Genomic DNA, 20,977 nt, shown 5'->3' with positions numbered 1-20,977 from the left:
ACGGTCGTTTTCTGCATTGTGGTCACAGAATAATGGATTGCATTTATATAGCGCTTTTCTAGGCCACTATTCATTCACTCTCACATTCACACACTGGTGCAGGCACAGCTGCCCTGGGACAGAAGCGAGGCTGCCATATCGCGCCATCGGCCCCTCTGGCCAACACCAGTAGGCGGTAGGGTAAAGTGCCTTGCCCAAGGACACGACGACCAGGGCAGAGAGAGCTGGGGGGATTGAACCGGCAACCTTCCAGTTACAGATGAGCTTCCCAACTCTCTGAACCACGGTCGCCCAAGTAAAACTTGGGCGCCTGAAGTAAAACTTGGACGCCTCCACACAGTGGACAGCAGCCTCCTTGTAAAAATACCATATATATTCAACATTAGCTGAGTGAGGCAGCACAACATCACATTTAATTTCAAATTAATGACCACAGAGCCATGAATCCCTCTTTACTCTTTGTTTGGCGCTCTAACACGGTCAGATATTGTCTTCATTTATTTGGAGCTACTGCTCTCTCCCTCTCAGCGTATGTCTCCAAAGAATACCGGCTGATTAAAATTTTCCCCTTTTCCCCACCACAGCCTCCTCTTGTACTGGTGTAAACTTGTTTCTGCACTTTAGAGTAAGAAAACAAACAGAACCAATAATTATAAACCTTTCCCTTCTTCTAATCACACGAGCCCAAGTAAAACTCGAACAAACTGGGGGTGCACGCAAGATTTAAGTCAATTAGATGCAACATATTCTGATTAAACTAACGCAAAAAATAGTGAAGTGAGGGCGTCTGCAGCATCAGCAATGCAAGCAGCGAGTGGATGCATTTCATCTGTGCTGTGGAAGAGACAAGCATGGACCAGCTTTTAGTCTCAGGTGAGCCGAGTTACACGATGAATCTCCCCTCCAAGAGGATCAACGTTGATACAGTAGAAAACCTACAAAGTACTTTACATTATGTACACAGCAGTGTGTTTGCCTGTGGCAATAAATGATATTAAATATGCGAAAACATTGAGAAAGCTGAGGTTTATTGTGTTATCACCAGCTGATTAAACTGTTTCTCTGTGTCATCGTTGCAACATGCAGTCCCGGACACGATGGACCATCACGTATACGAGACCATAACAAAATGATAACACACAGTTTTGGAATTAACTGCAGAAAACACAAAACAAGCTAATTGATATAAATATGACTGTACTGCCAAGTATGATTTCTGAGAGTTTTCAGTTTCACATGCAGCACAGCAGCTGTGTGGGGTTAATGATATTATATTTCTGAGTACAAGACTTTAATGCTAAAAGTGTCAAAAGTGTTCTCGTTCAGCAGCTTCAATATCAAACACTCAAATCTCCAAAAACCACACGTGAAGTTTCCCAAGAATAACAGCTGTGCTGGGTCAGCGTGTTATCGCCCAGAGCCCAAAAGCTCGGGTCAAACACAGACGGACCAACAGGCGACAAAGCCCAACCTATTGATGTGTTGAGATGAAGGGACCAGGGGACTGGACTATATTTAGCTTCATTGAGATGGTAATGGCTGAAACATGAGAGGACCTGTGTGTGTAGCTGGCTGTGTGTTAAGCATGAGCAGTAGAGGAACCATCATTTGAACGTCTGGGCTTCACATTGGGAAGAGTTTGTTTTTAATGATGGAAACAGGAATAATTAAAAGTGGGTTCGGAAGATCAGTAGTCATCCATCTGTAACAACACACAATGGAAACAGCAGCACTGCTGCTTTCTTTCCGGGCCTCGTTCAGCGCCCAGAGGAAAGATGATGAAACACATTTACCCCGTGGCACATTCTTCTTTCTTTCTCTCTTACCCACCTCTATCTCTGCAGCTGTCTTAACCTCTCTCCCCCTCTTTCTCCAGCCAAGATTTCTGCCTTCCACTGTTGTATTCCTCCACTTGTTTCCTAGCAACTGAACTGACATGCCCCCTATTCTCAGCCCAGCAAATCTGTTGTTGCAACCCTAGATTTTATGGAACAGCCCACATAAATCATCATTCCCCACAGGGAGCAGAGTTATGTTCGATGCGTCGACTGCCTAGGCGTGCTGTTAACCTGGTTTCCACATGTACTGCGAGTTTCGAGTGGTAGAAGCAACAGTTGGGAAGCATGTTTTAGGTGTTTTTAGACACTAGTTGAAAGCTGCTGTTTCCAGTAGATGTCTGCTGTCACATGCACTGAATCTCTTATGGTGGTTGATTCATTCAGAAAAGCTTTATGCACATTTTAAAAACCAAAGAAAGTTCAAATAAAAGCCCCGCAATGCAGTGTTTGACACCAGCGCTGCCTGAATCATAAATGTAACATTCACATCATACAATATACATTTTTGAAGCCCGTGTGGGATTAATCCTTACACATGTCAACACATTTTATAGCAAATTTGAATACAACTATGAGTAGTCTTTAGCATTTCCACTAATATGAAGCAATGTCGTACAATGTTTGCTGTGATGACAAGGAAAAGGTGTAAAACTGTACAATCTACATGAATAATGTATTTTTGGAGGGCATCATTATGCTGCAAACTGGAGAACAAATTGTCCAAGGAAAACTCAAAGTCACTGTAGGTTCATCAAACTGTTTCCATCCATAAGTGAAGCCCTCAAATGAAATGCAGGTGACATTTTAGGCTCATGTCTAACATATCTAATAAAAGACAATGTTAAAATCCCCATGCATATGTGTCCTAATATTACCAAGCTGCTCCATGAATACTAAAAGCTGTTGCATGTTGCGTAACTTTTCCTTTGGATAAAGTCAAAAGCTCTGCTGGAAAACAAGATAGCTGGGCAGCAACCGCCATCTAGTGGCAAACACGGGAACTACATTATTTAATAGAACATAATGTTTTAAGACTCAACCTTTAAAAGAAATAGCTAGAAAATTCAGATTTTTTGGAACTGAGATGTTCATTAACTCTTGTAACAAACTCCACAATTTTTTTCTATATCATGTTGTGAATGATATATTTTTATTATACATTAATTATGGCAAGTATTGATTATGTTGATGAGATAGAGGTTTCAGAAACTCATGTATCAAATATGATACAATATGACATAAAGGGCATTATAGGGTTAAACTGAATTTCAGTCTGTTTGGATCATTTTAAAAAAGGGATGGGGGGAGGGGGGGTTTGCACCACAGTAAAAATGGACAGAAAGTCAGCAGGACAGGGTGACATTTAGGAATAAATGTGCTGCACGGCTGTGTGGATAATCTGGTCATTATCTTTAACCAAATTTAAGGAGGTTTACTTTGCTGACGAGGCTTTTAGAGTTTAAGATTTCTATTTAAATCATCCCCGGTGCCTTGTCCAATATCCAATAAACCAAAAAATGACCTTATATAATTCCTTGTGAAAGCAGAACTTTCCCCCACATCCCCATTTTTCTGTTATTTGAATGGAGTTGCAGCCAATAGTTGGCAAGAGGGCTTTTTTAATCCAATAATATGCAATGAAAATTGGACAAAGTCTTGTCCTACCCTCCCAAGGGACATTAAAGAAAGAAATAAAGAAAACACGTTATGATCGGCAATGTCTAAAGAGTTTATGTAATCTAAAATAAACTGATCGATTTAATTAATATTTTATTGCATTTAGTCATTATTAATTTACATGTAATTAACTAAACTATCTAAACCTGCTGTTGGTTATAGAAATGTAAATGCGATTTACTTTAATCATGCACCGTTAGCAATATGAGCCTTTTCTCTGAAAGACAAATTATCCAAATGGATACAGAAGCCATGTTTCTTTAGAGGAATCGCAGAACAAGAACTATAAAATGTCATTTATTCAGAACACATTAGTCTGTTTGTTTTACACAACAAGGCTTTAGAGATATTTGTTGGTGTAAATAAATAAAAACCCTAAATAAATAAAAAATCCTGCTGGAATTTAGTGAAAAAGAAGCAGGTGCTGAACAAATAAAGAAAATCTATAAATAAAAAAATTTGCAGTGACTGTTCAGCGCTGCGACCATTTACCTTTTAAATTAAACCGTGTGCTTATCCATATATCCACCAAACATAAAATTACAGTGAATGAAAAGAGTGTTTATTATCAAAGCGGCAGCTCCACAGATCAATACTGTCAACAGGCAGCTGTAAATTTACCACAGAGGTGCGCAAGAGCAGGCTGGTTATCAGCAGATGGCCTGTAGGCTGGTGGAAGGTGGTGCACCACTGAGGCCTAAGTATAGGTTTTTATGCAATGTGCATGAGTGATGGAGGGAAAGGAAAGGAAAAGCTGCAGTGAAAATTAGGCCATGTGATAACTGTGTTTGAATCACTCTGATTAGACAAACTGGGGGGAGCAGCTGCAGATCTCGTAGTCTTGATTTTTTACTCCACATGAAAGTACATCCCCACATCATTACCTAATCCCTTCTTAAGTGGCAGCTGCTCTGGTCTGGAAAACATACTGTGCAGACAAGCTTGACTGAGGCTGCAGTGAATCACAAAGACCGTGGATCATGAAGGCTCTCTGGTGGGATGCACGACGCTAATTTAACACACAGGATAAATTGAAACTTTGGCTTGAGATGAAAAATACGGAACGATGATTCATCAGTTCTGTGTGTTTGTAGACTCCATCACTGCTCGTCTTCATCAGTGGTTAACTATGCGGAGGGGTTTCAAGGTGTCATATTAAACCTGACAAGAGCTCCAAATGTGTGATCTCTCAGCTTCTTGTTTGCATTTTATCTACATGTGAAAAATCTATTTTAATTATCGCTCCTCTCTTGTGAATGCCTTCAGAATGATTCAGAAACCCCTTTAATGACAAATGTTCACTTCACAGGCAGCACACGATCCATTTGTCTCATGAATGCATGCATGAGTCTGACTGTACAGTCTCCAGTTCTCTAGAGCTCCAGTAGGGGTCACAGTCATGACGCTGAAATCACAGTTTGCACCTCAGGTGGATATTGATGATGATTCAGTTTGCTTACCCAGCATCCTTCACCCCATTTGTTAGAACTAGTCCCTCCTGGAGCAACATAAGTCATGCTGCTGCAACAACTGAGCACTCTCTAGTTTTGTGAGGAACTGGATGTGATAAATATCTCTCATATACACACACACAGGTTTGGCCTGATTCTGCTGTATACTTGCCTCAAACAAAAGCTAATGCGTGAATATTGATGCTGACCACATACTAGCCAGCCCGACACTGAATTGTAATCTCAAAACATGGGCCGAAAAAGCCATTTACAGCCAAGGCTCCTACTAAGTCTATTTGGTTTGAAAGCACCAGCGGCTGAAAGAAATCCCACAGCACTACAAAGGCGTTATTTGCTCCAATAAGCTAACAGCACTGAACTCAGAGCACATCACAATCATCTTTGATATTTAAATCTAAAGCGTTGAATGAATAGCAGGGAGTGAATTCGAGGTCTGTGACAGGGCTCACATTCATCCCCCCTCAGGGTCACTTTAATGTTCAAAGACACGTGTGACAGCTGCAGTGTCAAACACACTGGCGTTCCAATGGCGACGACACATTTTTAGTCCTCCATTTGCAAAGACTCAGAAGTAATTGGACAATTGACTGACAAGCAATTTAATAGCCGGACGAGGCTCCCTTGTTACTTCATGACAAATGACAAAAAGAGCTGGAGCTGATTCCAGGCATCTCAGTGCAAGTGAGGAAGACCAACACTAGGCTGAAAAATAAATCCATCAGAGGCACAGCAAAAGCAAGGGTTTACAAGGGTTAATGCAGCGGTCAAAAGGTCTGAAAGAGCACATAAGACAACTAAAGTGGATGATCACAGAATTCTTTCCTTAACCTTTTAAAACCTGGACCATAAAATAACTGCAAGAAATCTTAAATTTTGTGATACTGGAGTGTTTGTTGAACCTTTAGACAATATATATCAAATTTTAATCTGCACAGGATTTTAATTTGCATCACATTTGTTACATAAGCAATATTTTTGCATTTTAGTCATTAAAAACGTGTCATGCAATTTATATCATTGAGGGTAAAGCAAAGTCACAAAAACACATCAAATACGATACACTGGGCTTTAAAGGGTTAATCAAGAAAAAACCCTTGAAAGTATCCAATCAAGTCAAGAAAATGTTCGAGGAGGTCGGTGTGCCGCTGTCAAGCGCTAACCTCGAGAGACGCCTTCATGAACGGACAGACAGAGGGTTTACGACAAGGTGCCACTTTGACAGAAAACGTCTAAAAGCAGATGAAACAAAGATGAATTTGTATCAGAATGATGAGAAGGAGAGGAAACTATGGAGACCTTGATGGAGGTAATGTTATGGCATGGAAATGTACGGCAGCCAGTGGAACGGGGCCACTGGTATTTACTGATGATTCAGCCAAATGCTGCAAAACTGATCAGACAGCGTTTCATTCTGCAAATAGATAATGAACCAAAGGATACTGCAGGAGTTTCTCGAGGCAAATGAGTGGGATTTTCTTCAACTGTCATGCCAGTCGTCTGATTTTAACCCAGAAGAGCAGCGTTTCAGTCACTGAGGACAAAAAGAAACTTAGTCTTTGATGTCCATAACTTCTAGACATCATACAGTCATTGGCTGCCAACTATTTAAAAAAATCCTTATATTTAATTTTATGGTAGCCTCTGACAATGTGTTAAACCCCTTAAATTAAAGAGAAACGTCTACACTTAAATTCCACATTGACTGACTGATTCAAAATCTACTGTAGAGGGACAAAAACGTAAAAATTTTTTTGCCTTTGTCCAAAAAGTTATGGCTCTAATTGTAGACATAGATAAAATAGAGAAACATGAAGCATCATTATACCTTATTACAACAATAAAAACTTTGGAAAACACAAGTTAAAATCTATATTTTGCTGTTTTCTAAACGTGGAGTTCATGCAGTTGTGTCTGGAATAAATTATTTAATACGATTTTTTTGCAACCTGACAGTCAACAGGGACGCTCACTCCAACCAAACTTAATTACATGAGCGTGTTTTATTTGTCTCTGTGCAAGTTCATACCCGTTGATAGGTTGATGGAACTGGTTGACAGGTTGCATTGCTTCCTGCACTAAAGGGTTTCAATATCACAGAGCAGTAATACAAGCCCACCAGCCGCTATGAAAAATAAATTCATTCTGGAAATAGGTTTTTAAACAAGACGAAGAGACAGTAAATCCACTTAAAATGATAATCTCACATCATTTCATGTAAAGATATTAACAATTCATGGGAGGCACTTTATTTTGACAGAAGCTGATAGCAGTTTATTCTGGATCAATACATCATGCATTCCTTCAATCAATGCTCAGACACTTCTGAGTAACTCGGGGTTTAGCTTCATGCTCCTCTGGCAGATTTCTGTTTTATTTTCTGGAAAAGCAGTCGTGACAGATAGAGTGCACTAACCAGTAAAAGTGTGAACTGACAGTAAAACTCCAGCAGCAAAAAGCCTTAAACATCAATTTAAGATATTGCTTCTGGTAAGTTAGTTATCTGCACGCTGTAGATCATTAATTATTAAACAAATAATAAATGTTGAATTTTGAAGGTGCTGGCAAGCCATCTGTATTTGGACCCCATCATGAAGTTGTTCACTGTGCTGAATCTGAATCAACAGCACGTGGGCAAGCATGCTGATGTCACGTGGCATTGGACAGGAGTACCGGTGGCCATATTTCAAAGTTCCCTCAGGACGTTTAGCTGCAGCAAAGCAGGGCATCAAACATCTATTGCAGCAACCGCAGCACTGAAAAAAAATGGGAGCACAGAGTGCAGGCAGATTTCTGTGGCAACACCTTCATTTTGGTATTTAATCACAAAACAGGAATATTGTTTTGTTTATGCCCTTCTTTGACTTTTACCCAAACTGAAATATTTGCTAAATATAGACCCGATCAAAAGTTCAAGACCACTTAAAAATGGCAAAAAAAAAATAAAAATAAAAAAATCATATTTTGGTTGGATCTTGACAAGGTTCCAAGTAGAGCTTCAACATTAAGCAAGAAGAAATGGGAGTGAGACAAAGCATTTGTTTGAACATCCTATACTGAAACAGGCTGTTTTATAGCCTATCAAATGTTTAGGACCACATGCCTTGAAAAGCAATGTGCAGAAATCTGTGCAAAAATGTGGATTTATTGTCATTTTCTGTCAGGTGGTCTGACGCGCTGATGGCAAAACACCTTTCCTTTTTGAACGTGGTCGGCTGCATAAGCAGTCTCTCGCAGCACGCCGTCTCTGCTGAGGCGGGCGCAGTAAGACGGTCATTTGGAATTTCTTAAATGATCCTGAGGGTTATGGAACAAAAAAAGTAAATCGGAAGATCCCCCAAAATTTCCCCAGCACTGAGCTGGTGGATCCAATACGCTGTCAGTCGAGACACTGGACGATCCTCGACCCAAATTAAAGCCGTTACTGGTGCCGACTGCAGCCCCATAACCATCAGACGGCATCTGAGACTGAAGGGCTTCAAAAACAAAACTCGTCCTCAAAGGCCTCGTCTCTCTGAATGCCACAGAACCGAGCGTCTGGACTTTGAGCGCCAAACATGGGACATTGAAAGGTGGAAGGTTTTATTCTCTGATGAGAAAAAAATGTAACGTTGATGGTCCTGATGGTTTCCAACGTTACTGGGATGACAGGCAGATCCCACCTGAGATGTTTTCTACGCTCCACAGTGGAGGGGGTGCCATAATGGTCTGGAGTGCTTTTTCCTTCAGTGGAACAATGGAGCTTCAGGAGGTGCAGGGGTGTCAAACGGCTGCTGGCTATGTCCAGATGTTGCAGAGAGCATCCCTCCTGACTGAGGGCCCTCATCTGTGGGGTAACGATGCCCGCAGGACAAGGGACTTCTTCCAGGATAATAACATCACTCTGTCGGACCATCCTGTGTGTTCCCCTGATCTAAATACAACTGAGAACCTTTGAGGATGGATGGCAAGGGAAGTTTACAAAAAACAGTTCCAGACAGTAGATGCCCTTCGTGCGACTGTCTTCACCACTCGGAGAAATGTTCCCACTCACCTCGTGGAAGCTCTTGCATCAAGCACACTGCAACAAATTGTTGAAGTGATCAACAATAACGGTAATTACTGATTTCATGTTTGGAACTTTGTTTTTTGTTTTGGGGGGTTATTGGGATTTTTGGAGGTGTGGTCGTAAACTTCTGATCAGCTGTAAAACAGCCTGTTTCAGTTTAAGCGTTGTTTTCAATCATTTGCACGCTCACAAACTGCTTTGTCTCACTCCCATTCCTTCTTGTTGCACGTTGAAGCTCTACTTGGAACCTTGTGAAGATCCAAACATGCAAAATATGATTTTTTGCCATTTTTCAAGTGGTCTTAAACTTTGGATCGAGACTATATTTGAGGCTTGTGGACAAATTTGGTACAGGTACCAACGGTGTCCATATTCATGGATTTTGCTTTATCAGCAGGTCAGGTCATCTACAGTACTGACTGTCACCCATTTGTATAGATATTGGTGATGCCCATCCTATCACTTCTCCCAGTATTTAGCATAAGCAAGTTTAAACAGATGCTACCATGAAACTTACCCTGCTGAGGACTTCACTTAAGGAAACCCCCTATTTATCGATCAACTTTACTGAAGGTGAACAATCCCTTTTTCTTTCAGCGTTGAGCTCGTTTGTGATTGTTTTTGTTTGTTTTTTGTGTGTTGAAGATGTTTTCCATTCCTGTTTTGATTTCATTACCATTGTGGTGATATTGGGCTTTGGCTCTTGACTTATTTGAGTATCTGAGTTCTGGTTTTATTGAGCTTCGGTTTCTGTTTTGAGCTCATTATTTCCTCTTGTGCTTTTAATTCTTTCAGTGTTTCCCTCGACTCCTGTCTTAAAGGTGCCTGTTCCTCTGTCTCTGTTATTATATCTGGTGTAATGTATTCTGTGTGTGTGTGTGTATTTTCTATGGACCCGTGTGTGTCTTTAATAAAGTTAAGCTAAATTAAACTTGTCTGTGTTTTTGTCTTTTGGTATTCTCTTGTTTTACTTTGCAGGTTAATGTTGTAAGCATTATTTTTCCAGTCGTCCATGTTCCAATTCTGGTGAGCACATGTGAACTGCAGCATCAGTTTCCTGGCATCTGGTGTGTCTTTTGCTGCTGCAGCTCATTTGCTACAAGGTCTGACGTGTTGTGCATTAAGAAAGGCTTGCCTTTGACTAATGTGTGGTTATTTGAGTTATTATTGCCTTCCTATGAGTTCAGAGCAGTCTGGACATTCTCTTATGACCTGTTGGAACCCTACAGATGTTTGTGAGGGAAAATCCCAGAGGGTCAAAGAAATTATTTTGTTCAATACTGAAATCACATTATTCACTGATTTAAGTGACAAAAATTGGGCTCAGTCATACAGGAGGAGCATGCTGCTACTTCACATCAAAAGGACCTAGTTGAACTGGTTCAGTCATCCATACAGGATGCCTCCTGGGGACCTCCCAGGTGAGGTGTTTTGGGCATGTCCCACCAGCAGCAGGCCTCAGGGCAGACTTAGGACACACTGGCTGCTTGGTAATGCTTAAGATAGATAAGGCAGATGGATGGATTTTTCAAGATGTAAATGAGGTATCATCTGATTAAATATGCTAAATTGCAAAAATGGTGAAGTGACAAGGTTTTGTGAAATACACAACTATGTGTGACATTTCTGCGAGTCTAAAAGACGTTTGCTTTTAGTCTCTTAACTTTTGATCGTGCGACCATCATACCTGATCAACGTCACTATGTTTAAACTGTAACTATGAGCATTTATGACATCAAAACACCAGTTGTGTAAGCGTGTTTTTGCTTTTGTAGATTATTTTGAAATGTTTTATAGTGATATTAGAGACTGAAAATGGGAATAGGTGGGTGGTTGGTAAAACGTTCTTCACCAGAATGAATCCAGGCTTATAAAAGCAAAGGAATGTTGTAAGGTTGCCTTTTCTGAAGAAAATGATTACCACAGTAATCAGAGAAATAGATTTCTGTTATGTAAGGTAACAGTGTTATTGTGTATATGCAGACCATTCAGCTGTACTCGTCCCTCTGACACTCATTTTGAGCAGGGAACAGCTTTCAAGACAATAGTGCATCAAATTTAATCAGAAGAGTTCAAACCACTTTTGTGCCTTCCTGTCCTTGATTCACTCACAAGGTTTCCCATCACTGTTTCCTTGTTTTGCACCCGAGAGCAACATTTAGTCAAACTCCTAAACCATCATCCGCTGACAGGTCACACATCGCTCAAACTCAAGTTCTCTTTCCATCTCTCTGATGGTCATCATCAATGTCAGCTTTCAGTATTTTGCAAACCAAACAGACAGAGCGAACTGAGAGAGAGAGAATTAATGAAACAGTTCATCATTTTCTCACTAAATGAGAAGCTCTCTGTCCTAAACGCAGCACAGACAGTTGTTTCAAGCAAAGCATCAAGCCAGCCTGAATGAAAACACTGCTGCACCGTGTGAAACAGAAGCCATTTGTATGGATTTCCCAGGAATCACGTTCTATTTTAATAACGCTGCCTTCTCCCTTCTGAATATGGTTTGACAGCGCATGGTTTTGTGGTAAAGAAAATAGCTTTTCAGCATGTCATCATTAATAATTCACTTATGACAAACAGCTCTGACATTTAAACTGCACTGGGTGTCTGCCTGACACTGACAGGGAGACAATTATGAAGGAAAAGGAGTCCAACACAGGGAGAGACCGATTCTCTCTCAGCTGTGTGCAATTAGAAAGGTTCAGGCCTAATATAGTGTCGAACCTTTACTCGCAAAACACTGATGGAAGAAGCTGTGATGACCTTTACAGAACTCAACCGCTGACCTAAAATTGAGCCAAAGAAGAGTTTCAGTCACTCTAAGGACAAAAACAGGAAGCTAAACAGAAAGTGTTTAACGTGGCGGTGGAATCACCAAAACAAGCAGCGCTTCATGACTTTCAGATTTTTGGGTTTTGTGTGCAGTTTTGAGTTGTATTCACACGTCTCCTGTGCTTATGAGAGACAAATGTGGGATAAAAATGTGTAAATGAGCTGCAGAGCAACTTATTTCCTCCCAGGCTGCAAATGCACTGATGTGTGAGAGCCTCTGAGGGCACCACAGTGCAGAGTGCTCTTCCTGTGGTATTGCTTTGTGTGCAAACATGAGGAGAAAATCTAATGATTCAACTTTGAATTCATGGATGAATTTACTGTCATGAAGAGTCTAATTACTGTCAAACCTTTTTCTGCACCTTTTGCCCTTTTCTGCACTTTGCTTTTTATCTATTAATCTCGTCTTTTTAGAAGCTACGATTCCTCCCTTGTGTGTTTCCCTCTGCTCCGATTACCTGCTGTGCCCCGATTTGTATCACCTGCGTTTTATGATCTCTCCCTCTCTTGTGTATTGGTCCTCCCGTCTGTGCCACTTTGTCACAATGTAGCCTTTGCCTTGTGTCTTTTCTCTTGGTAAAATCTAAACTTGTCTTTTTAAATTCTTAAAATTAAATGACAACAATACTAACTGGCCAACTAATAGGTTATTTTTAGTACAGGGCAGCTGTGGCTACAACTGTAGTTTGCCTCCACCAGTGTGTGAATGCAACAACTCTGTGGGTGACTGACGGTTTTTTTAAATTAATTTTATTGCTATGTCTGGTTTTTGCTATTGTATTACTATATTTATATTGTACAGCACTTTGGTCTACCAGGTGTGTCTTTAAGTGCAATAGATGATGACGACGACAAATGAATGAATGAATGACTGAATGAATGAATGGTGGAATTGTGAAGCACTTTGAGGGTCTCAAAAAGCACTATATAAATGCAATCCATTATTAAAAAATTAGAGTCAGCGTACTGACTGCTCCTGCCTTGGTCGCATTGAATTCTCTCACCACTGATAAAACTGGTAATCAGAGCTTTGAGTCTTGCTGTACAGGTTTACCGAGCTAAAAGGAAAAACATCGAACCATTTTCACAAAAACTGCTGTGTAGCCTCCTTTTTATTATTTCATCAAATTACGACATAATTAATTATCAGTAAATATTCAAATTTAATTGTTAAATATAATTACTCAATGAAGTATCACTTTTATCATTTATTAATAACTTTTACAGCTTCATTCTTGAATCTAACATGGCAGGTAAAAGTCATGTTATACTTGCACAGTGGTGCATTAAGATTAAAAGGAATTTCAACTAGAGCTGCTGATTTCATTTGTTTTGTTGATCTGGGTGTTACGTTTCGGTGTGTCAGTGTTTTGTTTTTGCATGACTTATGTATTTCCTGCTTTACTTTGAAAGTCTGTGTTATCTTAGTGTGTTCAGTTTACATTTTCCCTGTCTCGTCAGTTCTAATTTGCCCCAGCTGTGTTTCCCTCCTGTGGTCCATTCCCTGATTGCCCCTTCTATGTATTTAAGCCTTGTGTTTCAGTGTGTCATGGTCGCGATCTCCCCCGTGTTGTAAATAGTTTGGTGTTTTGTTGTAAATAAATAGTCTGTTGTAAATAGTTGTGACTGGGTTTGTTAATACTTTCGTCATGGGATATTTTTCGTTTTGGGATTTTGGTGGAGAGCCTTCGTGGTTTTATTTTCCTTATCTTTGTTTTTCTACGTTGCACCCCGGTTGCCTAGGCCGGGGTGTAACACTGGGTTACAGACCAAATTATTATATTACAATTTTTTACCTGATGATGACTGGATGAAAATGAAAGATCCACCAAAGCAATTACAGTTCATCCTGAGGATCACATAAATGTCTGAGCCAAATTTCATGGCAATCTATCAAAGATTTACTGAGGCATTTAACTCCAGCCCAGACATGTGAACCTTCTGTTAATGCAAGAGGCAAACACACTAAGAAATCAGGCAGACTTTGCAGTGATGAATGGCAGAAAATCTTATGCATATCCATGTCAATAGGCTGAGATATTTCACTTCTAACAAATCAACACTGTTACACCAAGAGTTATTCCAACTAGCATGGCTAAAATTTACAAAATATGGGTCTTACACTCTACAATTAAAAAACTCAACCATAAGACCTAATAAGCTCTTTCTTCTTAAAGTGGCTGTACGAATAAATAAGTTGTGCCCAGTGTGTGAAGAACCAGACAGACACTTCTGTAAACAGGCAATTTTTCACCTTCATCTGTGGGGGATGGAATTACATGCTCGCTCTAATCAGAGTGTAATCATGGGAAATAAATATCACACAATTTATCCAATCTTGTAAACATTTCTGCCAGGAATACTAACAACAGGTACAAGAAACACAGGCCTGTGCAGGAAACCACATGCGCTCACACACAAATGCAAAGCGACATTGATGCACTCGTGTCCTCGTCTGCTATGACCACGGCTGGATGTGAAGCACTGTGAAGTATTGCATGAACTCTTGAATTGACGTCCCTCGATAAGTCTTTGGGGTGCTGATTTTTTAATGCGTGTGGTCAGCAGAAAAACAAAGAATCATATTACAGAGACAATAACTCGTGTCATGAAAACATTTGTGAGAAGTCTGCAAGTGTTTTATTGCTACTAAATATTCCAGTCAACAGTTAGTGGTATTATAATAATAAAGTGGAAGCGACTGGGAATGACTCAGCCACAAAGTGGTAGGCCACGTAAAATCACAGAGCAGGCTCGGTGGGGCGTATAGACATCCAAACTTCATGTGGCCTTCAGATTAGCTCAAGAACAGGCCATAGAGAGCTTAATGAAATGGGTTTCCGCAGCTACATCCAAGCCTTACATCACCAAGAGCAATGCAAAGCTTCAGTGCATTGCAGTGGTGAAGCCATGCTGGACTCTAGAGCCACGATGTGTTCTCTGGAGTGACGAGTCACGCTTCTCCGTCTGGAAATCTGAAGGACGAGTCTGAGTTTGACAGTTGCCAGGAGAGCGTTACTTGTCTGACTGCATTGTGTCAAGCGTAGTTCGGTGGGGGTGGGGAGCCTATTTCTTAAGAACTGCACTTGGCCTCTTAGGTCCATTAAAAGGAACTCTTATGCTTCAGCAGACCAACATATTTTGGATGATTTCATACTCACAAATTTGTGGGAACAGTTTCAGGATGGTCCCTTTCTGCTCCAACATGACTGACTGGACAAGTGTGGTGTAGAAAAACTCAGAACACCACCCGGATGAATTCAAGTGGAGACTGCGAGCCGGCCTTTTCATCCAACATCAGTGTCTGACCTCACAAATTCACTTGTGGAAGGACAGTGAAACATCCCCCTAAGTACACTCTGTTATAGCTACAAACGGTGGGCTGATATAAAATTAAACCTAATGGATTAAGAATAAGATGCCACTCAGGTTCATATGTGTGTGAAGGCAGATCAGTAAATAGTTTGGGCGGTATGACTGATTCAGCTCAGTAACTGTTGCAGTATATTCTCTGAAAAGCAAAAGTGAAACCGAGCTGAGCAACCAGAGGAGTGTGCTGTACCTTCTGCTCTCTCTGGTAGGACTCAATGTTTTTGTGAGTTTTATTGCTAATGATTTTTTTGGAAAGGTTCCATTTTGAAAATGTTTTAATGAGTACCCTGTGGCTTGTTCCAATTCACAACATGAACTCTGTGCCAAGTCAATAAATAAAACAGTGCAATTTCTCAACACGCCTTCTTTAACCAGTGGTTTCTATGAAAACAGTGACACAAGAACTTGGTCACTTATATTGACTCTATATTGCTCAGTTTTGCATCTGAAGGGGAGAAAATAAACACGCAATTAACCCATTTTTGGGTCTCCAGCACCGCGATGAAGTGTTGGTATTTACTGGTGTACTGAACACTCCTCTTGTATCCTCACTGCACTCAGTCACTTAATTCTCATTAATCCTGCATCCATTTACCATAAATATGGGCTGGCAGAACTTAGGCGGGTATAAGGACCCTTAGACAGAAGAGTTCAGAGCAGAAGAAACAGAGCAAACCCAGATGCAGGTGTGATACCAGAAACAGTTTTTAAAGTCACCGTTAGGGTTACACCTGGAATCCACATACAATAAACATTTCAAAGATAATTACCCAGACTTTCAAGAATATACTAAAGGCGTAAAGCCCCATTTCAGTGTTGTCACTTGTATACTGAGTTTGTGCTTACGGTAGATCGTCATGCCATTCTTTCAGAAGTCTGTTCAGCTTCCATTTCCAAGTTCAGCTTAATGAGTCATGGATTCAACATATGCTGCCATTAGTTTAACAGCTCTAACTGCCTTGAATCTGTGGCTTGCAGCATTTAAATTAACCACCATTCCCACTCAGCCAGCAGCTCTTCTTTTACTGTTTCTCTCTTCACTTCGATAAGATTGCTCCGGAAATTAGGATTTTGTCTGCAGCACCTAATGCCGCTGCTGTCTGCTAATGAGCTTTTGTCTTGATCAGTGCAGGAAAACAACGAAGAACATTTTTTCCACACTTGCTGGATTTCATAGTATAATTTTGTACTTTTATTCAAATACAGCAAATGTGCAATTTTACATCCATGAAAGTATATATTTAAGAATAGAGGCGCTGAATATTCAAACAAGTGCTTCCCAACTTTATACTGTAATCCTCCCAGTTTTTAGGCCTATAAACGTCTCTTCTTCTAGAAAGAATTGCCCAATGTTGAAAGGAATATAATCACAAGCCCTTTTTAAAAAGCCACGAGTATATCCTGGGACCTCGGCAGAGGGCATCTAAATGCCATCGTCAAAACATGGCCAACTGTGCAATGACACTGAATACTGTGATAGTGCACTCGAGCTTTTGTAAAATGTGTGAAAAATAGACAAAAATTAAAACCTGCCACAGGAATAAACATCATAATATCCACCTGACTTAAGCGGGAATCACTGGAGGAGAAAAACAAAGCCAACATGGCAGCGCCAGAAGTGTTGCTCCTCTAATGGCCACTTGAGGATTGGAAGTCAATTCTCATGGAATAAAAATGTAGCTGTTCACAGACCTTTGTGGTAGGCCTGTAGGAAAAAAACAAAAATAAAAAACTAGTAGTCGAGCAGTAGAAAAAGTTAAAAGAGTGTAACGCGAACCTGAAATGGGGACTGTTAGCTAGGACTCAGCTACAGCTAATATATTTGAAAAGGCAGAACTTTTACCTTTCATGGATTTCCATTTCCCGTTTGTGTCACACTCTCACTACAGCTTGCTGCTTGTGACCAAAGCAGTCACAAGGAGTTTTTTTCTAACCAGTCAGTTACCAGATGTTCACAGACTGATGACTTACGTTTGCGGATGGAGCCTTGTCCACTTGATCCTACACTGACTGTCACAGGCCCAATTTAACATCCATGTGGTAACATGTATGCAAAACCTCAACAGACACTATAAAACTTGGACAGATGTGAAAAGTGACACCAATGTGGAAGCACCTTAAACCTGCAATATATCTGAAGGCCACCAGATGGCGATAGCTGTAATTGCAAAAAGACTCCTGGTCATATAGTAAACACTATTTTATAAGTCCTGGTCGTTCTATGGCTCAAAATAGAGGTTTATTGTACTTATTGGCTAATGAACTGAGACTGAAAAGTCATTCACCACTTAACAGTTTTACAGGCTGAACCGCTCCTCTTGTCACTTCCAGTTTTTTTGAAGCCTTAAGATGGCGATGGTGAAAAAGCTGAATTCAGAAATCAACTTAACAGTAGCTCTGCCCACCTTTTATACTGTTTGTGAGTTGCTAATGTAACAGTGTTTCTGTGGTATTACTTCACTTGCCACAAATGTCAGCGTAATGGGGAAACAGCGCCCCCTCTCGGTGTGGCCGGTTAGGTTTGCTGCAGTAATCGCTGCCAGTCTGCTGTAGCTAAGTAGTACAGACACATAAAACTTGTTTGATCAACTGATGGGCACCGAGTGTAATCAGTGCTCAGTGGACACATGTCCAACACCAGTTTTATGTACTTTGCATTTGTTTAATATTGTGTTAAACTGTATGCTAAAGCAGAATGCTAATGGGATGTTCTGCTGTAGTGTGCTGTGCGGAGTGGTGTGTGGCGTGCCCTTTGCACTGATACAACACTGTTGTTTCCATTCGAGAAATAAAGTGGCGACAATCAATCAGAGACTCCTTGTCTTCGTAAAAACACAACACAGAGTCGATGAGTCTGTTTGGGCCAGCCTGTTGCAGTGGGTGAAGCAGAAGCCGGTTACACACTAACCAAGCATGCTAGTTGAATACTGCACTCATGTTCAAATATGGAAAGGCGTGCATATTTTGTATAGAGTCACTGATCTTACAATTTCACCCATTACTCATTTCATTCACACGTACTCAGACACAAATCAACACAAAGGTCAAGCAGGACCAGAAACATATTTGGTGCTTTCCTCTGTTGGTGACCAGCCTCCTAAAGCCAGACTGATTCCAGCTGATCACTGTCATCAGCATCAAGTTAATGCCGACTCCAAACACTGCTATTTCATTAAGATCTTCCGAACGGATGTTAATATCCTAACCGCTATGTTTGAAATGCAACACACACACGCACCTGCAAAGACAGACACAAACACACAAACACAGTCCACTCCTGATTAAAAGACACGTTACTAGTCTTGGATGCTTAATTGCTTCCTGTACAAAGCATGATATCAAGTGTTTGTTGTTTCAACCTGTCTTTCAACTAAGCTGTGTGTGACAAGCTAATATTTCATTGGTTTCCCACAGGAATTACATAAAAATGCCAAAAGACAAAATCCGTAGCTCATTATTTTTCACAGAACAAAGTGTTCAGAGGAAACAGTCCAGTGACTGCTGGTCTACACCAGGGGCGGAGCGGGGGGGTGGCTTACGGGGCTTAAGCCCGGGTTGTTTTGTCAGAAGCCCGGGGTATTTTGGAGTGTAATTTTTTCATAGTTAGATGCCTGGCTGACAACTGTATAAAACAAAAAGTACACACAATATTCGAAGCACATAGTGCACACTGTGGGAATTTACGACTGTGCGTGAATCCCCCCCTGATATTGGTATGATCCAAGCTCAGGCACTAAGCGACTGAGCGAGGGGGCGGGGCAGCTGCTGCCCGTGAGTGCGCTGTTGGAGAGACGGAGCCAGCCATACTAAGGAGAGCTTAAGTTTGACCAGGTACCAAAGCAAATAATTCGTACCGTATAAATAATGTAAATATGACGGTGCATCACGAAAGATTGATATGAAACTGATCACTTGACCAATATTATTTTACTCGCTCTTCAAGTGAATCAACAAATGGCAAAATGAAAAGCCGAACAAATGCTATTTTTTTTAGAGTCTTAGCTTACGTGTGTTTATTTCATATTCTCAGTTCTTACCCTCCCCGACTAAATCGGTTTCAGTTATGTACTGAAACATAAGAATGGACATTCGAGGGTTCTTTCAAAGAAAAAACTCAGGTAAATGTTATTTTATATATTATGCTTTGTATGTTGTTCAGTATATTTCTATGCAAAACAAGAGGGATTTCAGTACACAGCAGGATATTCACATTTGTAACCAGATATTTACATACACTTTAGGGAGAAAACATAAAACATTTTTACTGTACAACATCAATTTAGAGTAAATTTTTGTTTTAGATAAATATTGAAATATATTTTGAATTAGTTAAATTTCAGAATAAAGAGAGACAGAGCTATTTTTATCACTTTCATCAAATTTAGGAGTACATGTACACTAAATTTATTGTTAATTAATAAGAAAACTCCAGACGATTCCATTCTGAGCTGAAGAAGCTTCTGATAGGTTAGTAGAGTCCATGTGAGTAAACTGGTGGCACAGCTGTGGATGCATATAAGGCAAAACACAGAGCCTGTTTCTGTGACATGGGAACATCAAGAGATATCAACCAAAACACCAGGAAAAGAACTGTGGAGCTCCATAAGTGTGGCTCAAGTTTGAATACAATTTGGTGCCATTTGCAATTAAGAAATACAGACAGTTTCTCTCTTTACTCTTAAAGTTAACAAATATGTTTTTATATTTATCAATCTAAAGAAATAAACATTTAGTCTGATTTGATGTTACAATTAAAAAAGTGTTTTTATCTGAAGAGTAAATATCTGGTTTCAACTGTATATTTGATGATTGTCAGCACAAAGAGGGAGAGAGAGGAGAACGAGGACAGAACAGATGAACAAGAGCAGGTGAGACACACATGTTAGTCAAATGGTTGTTTACCAAAAGTATCACCGTATCACAGGTCCTCATGTATCTCGTACCTAGTGTTTCTTTTTAGGTTTGTTATTTTTCAAATTCTGTATTTATTAAGTTCTGCAGGCTTGTTTGCACAACAAGGATAAATAATTATATAAACGTTTCTCAATCTAAATAGTGGACTTTGGTAGAATTAAAAAATAAGTGTAGTGCAGGTCTATGATGATTTTTAGTGCTACTATCATCTAGTTCTGATTCTGGTTCTGTCTTGGTTAAGTCCTCAGTAGTCCTGATTTTGAACTGTTGTATCCTGTTTTAATTCCGGATCAGTTCTGGGTCTGGTTGAATTGGGGTTTAGTCCCTGTGTCTTGATGCAGCCCTGACCTTGTTCTGCCTTGCTGCTTAATTAAAAAACTAGTTTAAGGCGTCCTGCACATGTGATATATATTTTTCCCTATATGAAGTCATTCTTTTTTGAACAGAGCCTATTAATCTTTCAGTCATTTCTACACCCCCCCCCAAAAAAAAAAAAAAAAATCCCACATGCATACTACTCTTTGGGCTAAGCCCCGGGTGTTTCAAATGTCTGGCTCCGCCTCTGGTCTACACTATACAGTTTCTTTCCCCCTGTGGAGCATAAACATGCCCATCAAATGAATCACAATGAGACTACAATACTGTATATTGTTAAGGGCCAAATCTGATACAGATCGTGAGAATGAATGTATTTGTGAAAGTCCACAGCAGACTTATTGGCCTTGGTTTTTCCTTTTTGAAATGTTAACTGAACGTATGGATTCAAGTTGACACCAGAGAGATGTTTCAGCGTGTCCATCCTACATTACATAGTTTACTTGTTT

General features: G+C 40.2%; 1 protein-coding gene and 1 long non-coding RNA gene across 2 annotated transcripts in view; one reads left to right on the top strand and one right to left on the bottom strand.

Moving 5' to 3' along the window:
- Positions 1 to 20,977, bottom strand: part of cacna1ea (calcium channel, voltage-dependent, R type, alpha 1E subunit a) — a 116,959-nt gene that overhangs the window by 79,121 nt on the left and 16,861 nt on the right. The gene's annotated exons all lie outside the window — the stretch shown is intronic.
- Positions 18,774 to 20,247, top strand: LOC147300922 (uncharacterized). Its single transcript, XR_015127198.1, has 3 exons — positions 18,774 to 19,070; positions 19,270 to 19,357; positions 20,056 to 20,247. It is a non-coding gene; the product is annotated as an uncharacterized LOC147300922 (long non-coding RNA).

The sequence above is a fragment of the Aulonocara sp. 'chitande type north' Nkhata Bay genome, linkage group LG23 (assembly GCF_057382095.1).
Source record: "Aulonocara sp. 'chitande type north' Nkhata Bay isolate Kocher_YH1m ecotype deep benthic linkage group LG23, A_spYH_male_GT1.1, whole genome shotgun sequence".
Classification (NCBI taxonomy): domain Eukaryota; kingdom Metazoa; phylum Chordata; class Actinopteri; order Cichliformes; family Cichlidae; genus Aulonocara; species Aulonocara sp. 'chitande type north' Nkhata Bay.
This window is presented reverse-complemented; position numbering and strand designations above follow the sequence as displayed.